The sequence below is a fragment of the Mustela nigripes genome, chromosome 2 (genome assembly GCF_022355385.1).
Source record: "Mustela nigripes isolate SB6536 chromosome 2, MUSNIG.SB6536, whole genome shotgun sequence".
Taxonomy (NCBI): Eukaryota; Metazoa; Chordata; class Mammalia; order Carnivora; family Mustelidae; genus Mustela; species Mustela nigripes.
In genome coordinates, this window is record NC_081558.1 from 19,219,191 (window position 1) to 19,234,387 (window position 15,197).

The 15,197-nt window shown below is 42.7% G+C and overlaps 1 protein-coding gene across 6 annotated transcripts in view; it reads right to left on the bottom strand.

The window, feature by feature from the left end:
• The window catches only part of IP6K1 (inositol hexakisphosphate kinase 1), a 64,749-nt gene that overhangs the window by 38,812 nt on the left and 10,740 nt on the right, over positions 1-15,197 (bottom strand). For 2 of the 6 annotated variants that reach the window (XM_059389755.1, XM_059389752.1), the window contains exons 2-3: positions 14,963-15,046; positions 10,194-10,277 (exon numbers count right to left, since the gene is read on the bottom strand). The exons of 3 other annotated variants lie outside the window; for them this stretch is intronic. The gene's annotated coding sequence lies outside the window, so the exon portion shown is untranslated. The remainder of the gene's footprint in view (positions 1-10,193; positions 10,278-14,962; positions 15,047-15,197) is intronic. One more of the 6 variants, XM_059389753.1, reaches the window with a different exon arrangement.

The window sequence follows — 15,197 nt, forward strand, 5'->3', positions numbered from 1 at the left end:
GCAGTGTAGGAAACTCCAGGAACCCACCCTTCCACTAAAACAACTACTGAATTTGGAGGAACGGTCCAAAGTAACTTCTGGAAACCTAGAGTGTAGCTGGAAAACATGCCGCTTCCAAGGTAGAACTTGATGAAGAGGTGAATTCTGGTAAACTTCAGCCTTTTGTGCATCAACTACCCAACTTCCAACCCTAGGGCAAGAAGCAGTGGGAGGGCTGCCCTCATTTCTGGTGAGGCATGCTGAAGGCTAGGATGGTCAATAAAGACCTTGTCCTCCAAATATGTATTCCGATTGATGATGGCTGCTTTTGATCACTGAGGAGCAGGCAGAGGCCGGTAACCGTTGCTTTCAATACTCACAGGCTGAAGCAGCTTCTAGGGACACTTAAGAGAACAGTCCTTGTTTTTACTTTCTTCCCCTTTTGGGAGCTTGTCATTTAAGGAAATCTTTATCAGGTCACTGTCTAACTGCAGAGATCATAGAACAGAAATAGACACACATTTCCAGTATTAGTTTGAAAAAGCCACAAATAGAAGTCTCTAACACTCAAGGAGCAAAAATTAGCAATCACTGTGAAGTGGGAGAATCAGATTTGTAAAATTACAACATAATACTCAAGTGTCCGGTTTTAATTTAAAAATTACAAGACAAAGAAACAAAATTAATGACTACTCCCAAGAAAAAGAAAAGGATAAAAAAATTCCTGAGGAAGCAAAAACACTGGAATTATTATTATTGATCAAAGACATTAAATAAATGGTCTTAAATACATTCAGTGAACTAAAGGAAACCATGGTCAAAGGGATTCAGGAAAATGATGCATGAACAAAATGAAAATACCAATAAAGAGAGAAATTTTAAAAAGGTCAAAACAAATTCTTCAATATCTCAAAACAGAAAAATATAATAACTGAAATGAAAAAATCACTAATGGGGTTCAACTACAGATTTGAGCAAAAAGAATAAGTATCAGTGAACTTGAACATAAAACAATTGAAATTATTCAACCTGGGAGGCAAAAAAATAAATAAATAAAAAATAATGAAAAGTAAAGAGTCTTTTCTTTGTTTTTATTTTATTTATTTTATTTGAGAGAGAGAGCACAAGCAGGGGGAGGAACAGAGGGAAAGGGAGAAACACACTCCCTTCCCTGCTGAGTATGGAGTCCAACTCAGGAATGCATCCCAGAACCCTGGGATCACAACCTGAGCTGAAGGCAGACGCCGAACCAACTGAGCCACCCATGCACCCCAAAAGTAGAGTCTGAAGGACCTGAGGGACACGACTAAATATAATAATATACGCATTACAGAAAGAAGAGACAAAATCAAGGGCAGAAAAAAAATTTGAAAAAATAGCAGCCAAAAACTTTTCAAACCTGAGAAAAGCCAAGAATATACATGTAAAAGAAGCTAATGAGCCCTTCTTTGAGGATTAACCCAGACACATTATAAAACAAAAACACACGATTAAACCATTGAACCCCAAAGACAAAGAGAATATTTAAAGCAGCAAGAGAGAAGCAACTCCTACTGTACTAGAGATTCTCACTAAGATTAACAGCTGGTTTCTCTCCAGAATCCTCCAGAAGGCAGTGGGATGACATATTTAAAGTCCTGAAAGAAAATACTGTCAACTAAGAATTCTATATCCTGTAAGGCAATAAAAAGAAAACTGAAAAATTCACAAATCTGTGGAAATTAAACAATATACCCTTAACTACTAGGTCAAAGAAATTACAAGGGAAGTTCTTGACAGAGAAAATGAAAATAAATAAATAAATAAAAGGCATTCAAATTAAGAAGAAGTTAACTGTCTATAGAAGACACCATCTTTTATGTAGAAAACCCCCAAGTTACCCAAATATACACAAAAACACTGTTAGAGGTAATAAAAAACATTCAGGAAATTTGCGGGATACAAAATTGCCACACGAAAATCGGCTGCATTTCTATAGGCTAGCAGTGAACAATCTGAAAAGGAAATTAAGAAAACAATCCATTTACAATAGTATCAAAAAGAATGAGGGCGCCTGGGTAGCTCAGCCAGTTAAGCTGCTACCTTCAGTTCCGGTCAGGATCACAGAATTCTGGGATCAAGCCCCAACTCCAGGCCTGAGTCAGGCTCCCCGCTCAGCAGGGAGTCCTGCTTCATCCTCTCCCTTTGCCCCTCCCCCTGCTTGTACTCGCTTTTTTTCCTTTTTTTTTTTAATATTTTATTTATTTATTTGACAGAGAGAGATCATAAGCAAGCAGAGAGACAGGCAGAGAGAGAAGGGGAAGCAGGCTCCCCGCCAAGCAGAGAGCCTGATGTGGGCCTGGACCCCAGGACCCTGAGATCACAACCCAAGCGAGCTGAAGGCAGAGGCTTAATCCACTGAGACACCCAGGCGCCCCTGTGTTCACTCTCTTGCTCACTCTTTCTAATAAATAAAATCTTTAAAAAGAAAAGAAAATGGTGAAGAATCAATTTAACTAAGGAGTTGAAAAACTTATATTCTGAAAACTACAGAAGACTTCTAAAGAAATTAAAGACCCGGGACGCCTGGGTGGCTCAGCATCCTGGGATTGAGTCCCACATTGGACTCCTTGCTTGGCAGGGAGCCTGCTTCTCCCTCTTCCTCTGCCTGCTGTTCTGTCTACCTGCCGCTCTGTCTGCCTGTGCTCGCTCTCCTTTCTCCTCTCTCTATGACAAATGAATAAATAAAATCTTTAAAAACAAACAAACAAAAAAGAAATTAAAGACCTAAATAAATGAAAAAACATCGTAAGTTGATAAATTGGAAGACTTAATATCATTAAGAAGACAATACTACCCCAAGAGATCTACATGCTGAATGTAATCCCCAACAAAAAACCAATGGCAATTGCTGCAGAAATCTAAAAACGAACAAAATAAATAACCTCTCCAGAAATGTATAGGGAATCTCAAAGGATCCCGAAAAGCCAAAATTCCTAAACAACAAAACTGAAGGAATCACATTTCCTGATTTTAAAACTTACCGCAAAACTACTATAATCCAAAAGAGTGTGGTACAAGCATAGAAAAAGACATATAGAATGCAATAGAATAGGGAGCCTGGAAATAAAACCTTTGCACATACGGTCAAATGATATTCAACCAGGGTGCCAAGACTATTCAGTGGGGAAAGGACAATTTTTTCAACAGGTGGTGCGGGGGAAACTGAACAGCCACATGGAAGAGTAAAGTTGGAGCATTACTTCACATCATATACGAAAATTAACTCAAAATGGATCAAACATCTCAACTTATAAACTTAAATTATAAAACTCTTAGAAGAAAACTCAACAGGGTACTTAGTGACCCTGGATATGACAATGATGGATTTTTATTTTATTGTTTTATTTGACACAGAGAGAGACAGCACGCGAGAGAGGGAGCATAAGCAAGGGAAGTGTGAGAGGGAGAAGCAGGCTTCCAGCTGAGCAGGGAGCCCAATGCGGGGCTCGATCCCAGGACCCTGGGATCGTGACCTGAGCTCAAGGCAGATGCCCAATGGCTGAGCCACCCAGGCGCCCCTGTATTTTTATTTTTAAATAACGATTTTATTTATTTGAGAGAGAGTGAGAGCTAGAGAAAGAGAGAAAGCACACACGGAGAGAGAGAGAAAGAAGCAGACTCTCTGCTGAGCAGGGATTTCCTACGCAGGGCTTGATCCCAGAACCCTGGGATCATGGCCTGAGATGAAGGCAGACCCTTAACTGACTGAGCCACCCAGGCACCCTGACAATGATTTCTTAGCTATGACAACAAAAGTACAGGCCAGAAAAGAAAAAAATAGATAAATCGATTTCATCAAAATTAAAAACTTTGGTGCATCAGGAGCGCCTAGATGGTTAGAAGAACGTGTGACTCGATGTCAGGTTTGTAAGTTTCAGCTGGGTATAGATATTACTTAAAACGGGAAAAAAAAAAATGTAGAGGCGCCTGGGTAGCTCAGTCATTACCCATCTGCCTTCAGCTCAGGTCATGATCCCACAGTCCCGGGATCAGGTCCTGCATGGGGCTCCCTGCTCGGTGGGAAGCCTGCTTCTCCCTCTTCCACTCTCCCTGCTTGTGTTCCCTCTCTTGCTCTCTCTCTCTCTCTCTGATAAATAAAATCTTTTAAAAAAATTTTTAAAAATAAAAGGAGAGGGGCGCCCGGGTGGCTCAGTGGGTTGGAGCCTCTGCCTTCAGCTCGGGTCATGAACCCAGGGTCCTGGCTGGGATGGAGCCCCGCATCAGGCTCTCTGCTCAGCTGGGAGCCTGCATCCCCCTCCTTCTCTCTGCCGGCCTCTCTGCCTACTTGTGATCTCTGTCTGTCAAATAAATACATAAAATCTTTTAAAAAAATAAATGGAGAGAGCAAGTTGTAGTAGTGTTTAAACTTCAAGTGTTTCGACAGTTCTCCCCCCAAATGGCAGAGTCTGCTTTTCTCCTCACCTTGAGAATGGGCTGGACTTAGTGAGTCAGTACTAAGGAACAGAATGTAATATGGCAGAAGTAACAGTCTGGGAATGCCTGGGTGGCTCAGCTGGTTAAGCATCTATCTGCCTTTAGTTCAGGTCATGATCGCAGGGTCCTGGGATCAAACCATACATCCGGCTCCCTGCTCAGCGAGGAGTCTGCTTCTCCTTCTGCCCCTCCCCCTGCTCATGCTTGCATACTCTCTCCCTGAAGCAAATAAATAAACTGTTAAAAAAGGAACAGTCAGCGACTAGGTCAATAAGAGGCATCCTCTTCACTTTGTCTTGAGCCGTTTATTCTGGAGGAGATAACTGCATGTGATGAGGATACTCAGAGAGCCCACATATCGGGAGCCAGTACAGGAGGCCTACTCTAAGAGCCGTAAGGGACTGAATATGATTGGCTGTTCATTTAGGTCCACTCTCACGGGAGGTGCATGAGCACTGCATTTTGATTGGTTAACACTGCCTGTATAAAAACGCATGCGCCAAGGGTAGAGAGAGAAGAAAAAAGCAATTAAAGAAGAAGGTTCACCGCTACGTGAGTCTCCGAGTCGTTCTTGCGGGCCGAGAGCGACAAGTGGTGCTGAGACCCGGGAATCTCATCGTGAGAGACGCACGGAGTCGGCGACGATCAGAATTGCCTGCTATCAGAATGTTGGAACGCCACGGTGGGAGACTCGGCAGTAATAGCCAAGATACCGACGTATATCCCGATACCAGTACAGGTGAACCCCGACAACCTGCTGGTGCTGCTTCGACATACACGAGACTTTGGAATAACAGCAGCCATTATTGCAGCTATCGCAGCATCCGCCGCCGCTGCTACTGCTGCTGCGGTAGTGTTGACAACCTCGGTACAGACAGCAGCTGCGCTCAACAATGTCACAGGAATGGTCGCTGAAGCATTGGCTACGCAAGAACAAATTAACGGACATTTGCATGCTGGGATCCTTATTGTAAATCAAAGGGTTGATCTTGTACAGGAACAACTTGATATCCTAGAGTCAATTGTGTCGATAGGATGCATACATAATATGGCCGGACTTTGTATCACCCCTATAGCTCATAACAACTTATCCTTAGCAGCTAACCTCTCTAGACAGTTAGGAAATATGATTAATGGTACCTGGAACCGTCAATTTCAAAATTTAACTAGGCAATTACGAGCTCAAATTATATCCATATATTCTACCAAAGTAACTATTGCACCTGTTAGTGAGTGGAAAAAATGTTACAGCAATCTGTTTTGTTCCTCAAACAGTGGGCCGGACTTGGTGCCATGGCTGTTCTCTTAATCACAGCTAACATACTAATGTTACGTTGGGTGTGTGGCCGTGTCCATCGCAATCAACGACAATAACACCTCATGGTTCAAGCCATGATGGCTCTTGAAGCTGGTACCTCCCCCCAGATATGGCTAAGTATGCTAGATCGGTAGTCAAAGACGGGTAAGACTGATCCCACACCATAGCAACCTAAGACAGGGGCTCTTCGACCAGGGAGAGTACCCGATGACGGGTAAGCATGTGTGCTGAGGATTGGCAACCTAAGACAGGCACGATCTCAGCCATTATAAATAAATAAAAAAGGGGGAGATGTCGGGAGCCAGTACAGGAGACCTACTCTAAGAGCCGTAAGGGACTGAATATGATTGGCTGTTCATTTAGGTCCACTCTCGCGGGAGGTGCATGAGCACTGCATTTTGATTGGTTAACACTGCCTGTATAAAAACGCATGCGCCGAGGGTAGAGAAAAAGAAAAAAGCAATTAAAGAAGAAGGTTCGCCGCTACGTGAGTCTCCGAGTCTTTCTTGCGGGCCGAGAGCGACACCCACATGTCAAGGAACTAAGGCCACCTGCCAAAAGCCATGTAAGTCATCTTGGAAACAGACCCTCCAGCTCTAGGCAAGCCTTCAGATGACTGCAGTCCCAGAAGACATCTTAACTGCAACTTCATGACAGACTGTGAGCCAAGACCACCCAGCTAAGTCACGCCCAAGTTTCTGATCTTCAGAAACTGAGGCAGTGTTTACTGTTAAACTGCTGAGTTTTGGAGTCAATAGATAACAAATACAGAAGTCTTTTTAGCAAATGGTGCTGGTAATGGAACAAGAAGTTATTGATATGGAAGAAAAATTTACCTCAACCCCAATCTTAAAGAATACACAGAAATGAATTCCAAGTGGATCAGAGACCCAAATGTAAAAACTAAAACTCTACAACTTCTGGATGAAAACACAGGAGAAATCTCCAACAATGAGAGGTAGTCAAGGGTTCCTCAGACACAACAAAAGGCGATAACCATAAAAGAAAACACTGATAAATCAGACTTTAACAAAACTGAAAACTTCTTATCTTTAAAATATATCTCTAAGAAAATTAAATAGGCAGGCCACCCCAGACTAAAAGAAAATATTCACAAAACATGTACCTGACTGGTATTCTATATAAGCATCTCCTAAACCTCATCTTCTTTTTAAGGATTTTATTTCTTATTTGACAGAGACAGCCAGCCAGAGAGGGAACACAAGCAGCAGGATTGCGGGGCTCAATCCCAGGACCCTGGGATCATGACCTGAGCCAAAGGCAGATTCTTAACAACTGAGCCATCCAAGTGCCCCATTAAACCTCACTTTTAAAAACATTTAACAGGGGCGCCTGGGTGGCTCAGTGGATTAAGCCTCTGCCTTCGGCTCAGGTCATGATCTCAGTGTCCTGGGATCGAGCCCCGCATCGGGCTCTTTGCTCAGCGGGAGCCTGCTTCTCTCTCTCTCTCTGCCTACTTGTGATTTCTCTCTCTGTCAAATAAATAAAATCTTTAAAAAAAAAAAAAAAGGGGCGCCTGGGTGGCTCAGTGGGTTAAGCCGCTGCCTTCGGCTCAGGTCATGATCTCAGGGTCCTGAGATCGAGTCCCGCATCGGGCTCTCTGCTCAGCAGGGAGCCTGCTTCCTTCTCTCTCTCTCTGCCTGCCTCTCAGTGTACTTGTAATTTCTCTCTGTCAAATAAATAAATAAAATCTTTAAAAAAAAAAAAAAAACATTTAACAGGTATGACTCTTTGGAGCACCCTTCTATTTGTCAGCTGGAAGCTGCCCTATTCATGAATCACTGAATAAAGCTGATCTGATCTCTTTAAAAAAATAAATAAATAAAAATAAAAACATAACAGCTCCACTTCTTTTTAAACAGGTAAAAGATATGAGCAAGTACCTCACAAAGGAAGCTATACAAATGACCATGAAGTACAAGAAAAAGTTCTCAACATCACTAGTAATCAGGTAAAAGCAAATTAACAGCACAATGAGGTATCACAATACTTTCAGGAATATGGTTAGAATTAAAACCACTGACAACACACTGCATGCTGCTGAAGATATGGAACAATCACAACTCTCAAACATTACTGGTGGAACAGTAAAATGATACAACCATTTTGAAAAAGGTATTAAAAGTTTCTTATAAAATTAGACATACATCTACCCTATGATCCAGCAGTTCTATTCCCTTCTACCTCCCTATTCCCCAAAGAAATGAATGTATATGCCCCCAAGAACACTTGTACAAAATGTTCACAGAAGCTTTACTCATAGGGGCGCCTGGGTGGCTCAGTCAGTTAAGCATCTGCCTTCCACTCAGGTCAAGATCTCCAGGTCCTGGGATCAAGCCCCATGTGGCTCCCTGCTCAGTGGGGAGCCTGCTTCTCCTTCCCCCTCCCTTCGCTTGTAAGCCTTCTCTCTGTCAAATAAATAAAATCTTAAAAAAAGAGGAAAAGTCTTTATTCATAAGTCAAACACTGGAAACTGCCCAGATGTCCATCAACATAACAGTTAAGCTGGAATGTTATGCAATGAAATACAAAGCAATAAAAAGGTATGAACTACTGATACAAACAACAGCATGAATAAATTCCCAAAACATTAAAATGTGTGAAAGAAGCTCTACACAAGAGTATGATATCTTTTAGTATTATTTAGTACACAAGAGTATTATTCCATATAATATTCTTCTTCTTTTTTTTTTTAAAGTAGGCTCCAAACCCAGCATGGACCCCAACACGAGGGCTTGAACTCACAATCTTAAGCCAGGTGCCCCAGTATTATTTCATTTATATGAAATTCTAACTGGTCAACTAATCCATGATGAAAAAATACAAAGCAGAAGTTGTCTCTGGCTGGAACAGAAGAGCATTTCAAATTAATACCCGTATTAAAACAGATACAAAACACAGGTGGTAGCAATCTGGGTCGTGATCTGGTCCTGGGATCCAGTCCGGCATCAGGCTTCTTGCTCAGCTGGGAGACTGTTTCTCTCTCTCTCACCCTCTGCCCCTTCCCACTGCTTGTCTTCTTGCTCTCAAGCTCTCTCGTAAATGAATAAATATTTTTTTAAAACTTTAAAAATTATTAACAGCTTATCTGTATAACTCTGACAAACAGCAGCTTACCAGTTATCAATGTATTATCTCTTGGCTCTAAACCCAGCTCTGCAAAAATGGAGCTGGGCCCATTAAATATTTTTCCTTTGCCAGCTGTATTTAGCTTTGTTGGAAGACAACAGAAAGATTCTGCAAAAAGGAAGAGGCTTTGGGGCACCTAGGAGGCTAAGCTGCTTAAGCATCAGACTCCTGACTGATTTCAGCTTAGGCTGTGATCTCATAGTTGTGGGATGGAGCCCAGAGTCAGGCTCTGTGCTCAGCATGAAATCTGCTTAAAATTCTCTCTCCCTCTGCCTCTGCCCCTCCACTCACTCATGAGCTCTTTCTCAAAGTAAGTAAATGAAATCTTCAAAAAAAAAGGAAAGAGAGGGCGCCTGGGTGGCTCAGTGGGTTAAGCCGCTGCCTTCGGCTCAGGTCATGATCTCACGGTCCTGGGATCGAGTCCCGCATCGGGCTCTCTGCTCAGCAGGGATCCTGCTTTCTCCTCTCTGTCTCTGCCTGCCTCTCTGCCTACTTGTGATCTCTCTCTCTATCAAATAAATAATAAATAAAATCTTTAAAAAAAAAAAAAAAGGAAAGAGAGACAAACGAAAAGGCTTCTTTTTCCCCCTGGGTCTAGTAGCTCCTCTTACCAGCCCCGGCACCCAGTGAGCTGCCCTCAGTGCCTAGCCGCTGGTGGGTGGCTGACTCCCACACTGCATCATGGTCAGCAGTACACTGCATCATGGTCAGCAGTACACAGGGGCCAGCAGCATCCCCTGACACCTCACTCAAGCAGTTTTGTGGCAGAGTGCTTCCAGCAAGACTTCGCTCCGTAAATGCCTTTCTCCAATATCCTAGAAGACAGACTCCCAGCATGTTCTCCCAGTGTGGAACCACGATGACTTTCTCTGACATCCAGTTAGGCACGACCACCCCCTTTTCCCCAAGACATGGATCTCGGCCCTGGGCTTCCTCAAGCGCTCCGTATCAGCCCTAGGGCTAACAGCTGCTCCTACATATGCTATTCCTGTATAACTTAGAGTTCTCTCTACTTTTTACTAGCCAATCTCTCATTACTCCAATCCCATTACAGTTTTAACAATTCTTATTAAACTTTACCTGTTCCGAGGTGGCAGGGTGGCTCAGTTAGTTAAACATCCAACTTTTGGTTTTGGCTCAGGTCAGGATCACCTGGTCGTGAAGCTGCTCCACACACAGCAGAGTCTGCTTCCCCTCCCCCTGCCTGTGCAAATGCCCACTCTCTCTCCCTGTCTCTCTCTCTCTCAGCAAATAAATATTTAAACATTACCTGTTCAAATTCCTATGTGGTTTTTGCCTCCCAAATGGACACCGACAGTTGTTCCAACGAGTTGAAAAGGCTAAGTAGCGCAGACTGAAAGTGAGAAATTTTATTACTTACAAAATCCACACAGCTCTGCTTTATTCACAATTCTCCCAATAAAAACTAATACAACACTGTAAACAGCCAAGTTCACATGCTGAAGGGTCCAAGAAGCCCTGCCTGATATGCTCTGCTTTGGGAAGTTACTCATAATACCTGGCTCCCTGAGGCCAAAGACAGCTTTCTTTGGAGACACTCATGAAATAGCTAACACAACCACATGTTTTATAATAGATCTTCCCAAACACAGTAGAAACTACTTAGCATTCATTCTATGTTTTATGCTAAAGAAATCACTTGAACTTTCAGGCAGCATATAAAAAACCAAAACAGCCTATGCACATCATGTGCTTGCCTAAAGTATCTAGTGTGCTACTTGGCCCTGACCCATTCAGCATCCTCCGGCTGAGTAGAATCTTACATATTTTTTTTTTCAAGATTTTCTTTATTCATTTGAGAGGGAGAGAGAGAACAGAGGGAGAGTAAGATGGAGAGGCAGACTCCCTGCTGAGCAGGGAGCTGAACTCAATCCCAGAGCTCCAGGATCATGACTGAAGCCGAAGGCAGATGCTTAACCCACTGAGCCACCCAGGAGCCCCCGAGCAGAATCTTTATAAATAAATTTCAAAATACTCTCCACTAAATCAAGTTTGTGACCAAACAGCAACTACAAAGTCTCCAAATCAATCAGGAACCACTAATATAAAATCTGCAAAAAACTTTTAAAAATATATAATCAAGTATGTATGTTAAGACCCTACAGGGACGCCTGGGTGGCTCAGTTGGTTAGACGACTGCCTTCGGCTCAGGTCATGATCCTGGAGTCCCGGGATCGAGTTCCGCATCGGACTCCCAGCTCCATGGGGAGTCTGCTTCTCTCTCTGACCTTCTCCTCGTTCATGCTCTCTCTCACTATCTCTCTCTTAAGTAAATAAATAAAAACTTAAAAAAAGAAAAAAAAAGACCCTGCAGAACAAATATTGTACTAAGACAAACACAGTTTCTATCTTCAGAAAAATGAAAGCGAGGATGGAGGGCATCCTCCCCACACTCTAAAAAATGTCTAAGATCCTATAGCTATCTCATCTGTGGAAAGCATAGTATCCTGGAAACCTTCATAATATTTTCAAGTATGGGAATATAATTGTGGAGGGTTTCAAATTCCCCCCCCCCCAAACCAGCATCAAAATGCATAGTCAGGGATACCTGGGTGGCTCAGTCATTAAGCGTCTGCCTTCAGCTCAGGTCATTATCCCACGGTCCTGGGATTGAGCCCCACATCGGGCTCCCTACTCAGCAGGAAGCCTGCTTCTCCCTTTCCCACTCCCCCTGCTTGTGTTCCCTCTCTTACCGTCTCTCTCTCTCTGTCAAACAATAAAATCTTAAAAATATATCAGGACGCCTGGGTGGCTCAGTTGGTTAAGCAGCTGCCTTCGGCTCAGGTCATGATCCCAGCGTCCTGGGTTCGAGTCCCACATCGGGCTCCTTGCTTCGCAGGGAGCCTGCTTCTCCCTCTGACTCTGCCTTCCACTCTGTCTGCCTGTGCTCGCTCTCACTCTCTCTCTTACAAATAAATAAATAAAATCTTTAAAAAAAAAAAAATATATATATATATATATATATATATATATCCACGGTCAGGAAAAATCTTTCTGAGAACAGCATTTGAAAATGTTTCCATAATCAATAAGTAAGAGAAAAAAATTGGGGCGCCTAGGTGGCTCAGTTTGTTAAGCACACAATTCTTGATTTCGGCTCAGGTCATGATCTCAGTGTCTGCACTGGGCGTGGAGCCTGCTTAAGATTCTCTCCTTCTCCCTCTGCCCCTCCTCCTCCCTTAAAAAATAAATTAAAATTAAAATAAATAAAACTGAAAAACACAACATCCAAGTCCTATGGCAGTTACTTGCATTATAAATCTAACTTCAGGCTAAATCACAAGAGATGGTCTCCTACTCTCTCCCATTCTCTACCCTGGCAAGGGAACAACCTGTTCACATCACTTCAACTACCAAAACAATGTTATAGTGCAGATATGAGGCCTCCATATGGTCCCACTGACTATACTGGTTTAGACAAAATTTCAACTTTTTTTAAAGGAAAAACTAAACACAAACACACACGCAAACACAAAATAACTGATCTGGGAAGAAAGTACAGCAGCAAAGCAAGGCTGTTGGTGTACCAGAGCTATTCACACAGTCCTCAGTAGATAGAGCAATCAGACAGGCTGTAGGGAGAGCAAAGGCTATGGCTACCAAAGGGCTCCAAGATGAGCAGAGAAGAGAAAGTCCCCTGCCTGGATTTTATGACTTACTAGTCAAATGAGGAACTGCAGAATGAATTATCTGAACTTTTTCCTATGAAGGATTGTATCTTAGTCTCAGGTTGCATGAAGACCAGAAATCTGACCTGCTTTGTTCAGTGGCTATGACCCAGCATTAGTCTTATACTTGAAAAGATAAAATCCTTAAAGGAAAGTTGGATTTGTTTTTATCACCCCTAAGTGCTTTTACCTAAAAGTAACTCTTTATTTTTTTTTAAAGATTTTATTTATTTATTTGACAGAGAGAAATCACAAGTAGATGGAGAGGCAGGCAGAGAGAGAGATGGAAGCAGGCTCTCTGCTCAGCAGAGAGCCCGATGCGGGACTCAATCCCAGGACTCTTGAGATCATGACCTGAGCTGAAGGCAGCGGCTTAACCCACTGAGCCACCCAGGCGCCCCCCTAAAAGTAACTCTTGATCTTTGTAGGTGTCTTCTCACTCACCCTCAGATTCTTGATAGATTTTTACCATAAAGAAGTTTTTTGGTTGTTGTTTTTTAAGATTTTATTTATTTATTTGACAGACAGAGCTCACAAGTAGGCAGAGAGGCAGGCAGAGAGAGAGAGAGGAAGGAAAGCAGGCTCCCTGTCGAGCAGAGAGCCCAATGCAGGGCTCAATCCCAAGACCCTGAGATCATGACCTGAGCCGAAGGCAGAAGCTTTAAACCACTGAGCCACCCAGGCGCCCCTTTACAGTAAAGAAGTTTTACAAACAGCTCCAAGAAGTAGACCTTCAGCAGCCCCCAAGAGACAGTATTTCAACAGAGGCCACAGTACAACAATAAGCCTTCCCCAAGCACAGATTACATTTTCCCAGGTAAAATGAGTACCTACTCACAGCCCAGTTTCCCAGGTATCATGCCAGGGTACAAAGCTGCTTAAAAGAAAAGGAAAAGTTGTCTACATTTAAAAGAGGAGGGGGGCGCCTGGGTGGCTCAGTGGGTTAGGCCGCTGCCTTCGGCTCGGGTCATGGTCTCAGGGTCCTGGGATCGAGTCCTGCATCGGGCTCTCTGCTCAGCAGGGAGCCTGCTTCCCCCCCCCTCTCTCTGCCTGCCTCTATGCCTACTTGTGATCTCTCTCTGTCAAATAAATAAATAAAATCTTTAAAAAAAAAAAAATAAAAGAGGAGGAAACTAAAGCACAAAGAAAATAAGCAGATGAAAGCTCAAGCAAAAATGAAAAGGCTCTATCTAGCGTACTTTATAATTGGTTCTGAATCTAAACATTTGTCTAAATTCATGACAAATACAAAATGCCATGTTACTTCTTAAAATGAGCTGTTCATTAAAAAAAAAAAAAAAAAAAAAAAAAAACCCAAGCATCAAGATTCTGTATATATAAAAAAATTACTACATGGAGGTTTATAGAGGCTTTATTTATAATTGCCAAAACTTGGAAGTAACCAAGATGTCCTTCAAAAGGTGAGTGGAGAGGGGTGCCTGGATGGTTCAGTCAGTTAAGCATCAGGTCATGATCTCAGGGTCATGAGATGGAGCCTGTGACAGGCACCACTGCTGGGCTTGGACTCTGCTTAAGATTCTCTCCCTCCCTGGGGGCACATGGGTGGCTCAGATGGTTAAGTATCTGCCTTTGGCTAAGGTCATGATCTTGGGGTCCCAGAATTGAGCTCCATTTCGGGCTCCCTGCTCCGTGGGGACTCTGCTTCTTCCTATCCCTCTGTCTCCTCACCGCAGCTCACGCTCATGATCTGTCTCTCTCTCAGATAAAGAAATAAAAATCTTAGGGGCACCTGGGGGGCTCAGTTGGTTAAGCATCTGCCTTCGGCTCAGTTTGTGATCCCGGGATCCTGGGATTGAGCCCCACATCAGGCTCTCTGCTCAGCAAGGAGCCTGTTACCCCCTCTACCTCTGCCCCTCCTCCAGCTTGTGTTCCCTCTCTCTTCCCTACTCTCTGCCTCTCAAATAAATAAATAAAATCTTAAAAAAAAAAAAAAGAAAAGAAAAATCTTAAAAAAAATTAAAATTCCTTCTCCCTCTCCCTCTGCCCCTCCTCTACCACCCCCAAACGTGTGTACTCTCACAAAAATAATAATAAATAAATAAATAAATAAATAAAATAAGCAAAAGGAGAGTGGATAAACAAACTGTGGTCCATTCAGACAATGAAATATTAGAAAGCCATATTAGCTCATTTCTTTTGAGCTATATTTCTATCAAGCTCTACAGACACAGTGAAACCTTAAATGCATATTACTAAGTGAAAGAAGTCAATCTAAAAAGGCTACATATTGTATGATTCCAATTATAGGACGTTCTAGAAAAGGGAAAACCATGAAAACAGTAAAAAATACTAGTGGTTCACAAAAATAGACTCATAATGGATGAAAGACCTCAATGTGAGACAGGAATCCATCAAAATCCTTGAGGAGAACACAGGCAGCAACCTCTTCGACCTCAGCCGCAGCAACTTCTTCCTAGAAACATCGCCAAAGGCAAGGGAAGCAAGAGCAAAAATGAACTATTGGGACTTCAAGATAAAAGCTTTTGCACAGCAAAGGAAACAGGCAACAAAACCAAAAGACAACCTACAGAATGGGAGAAAATATTCACAAATGACATATCAGA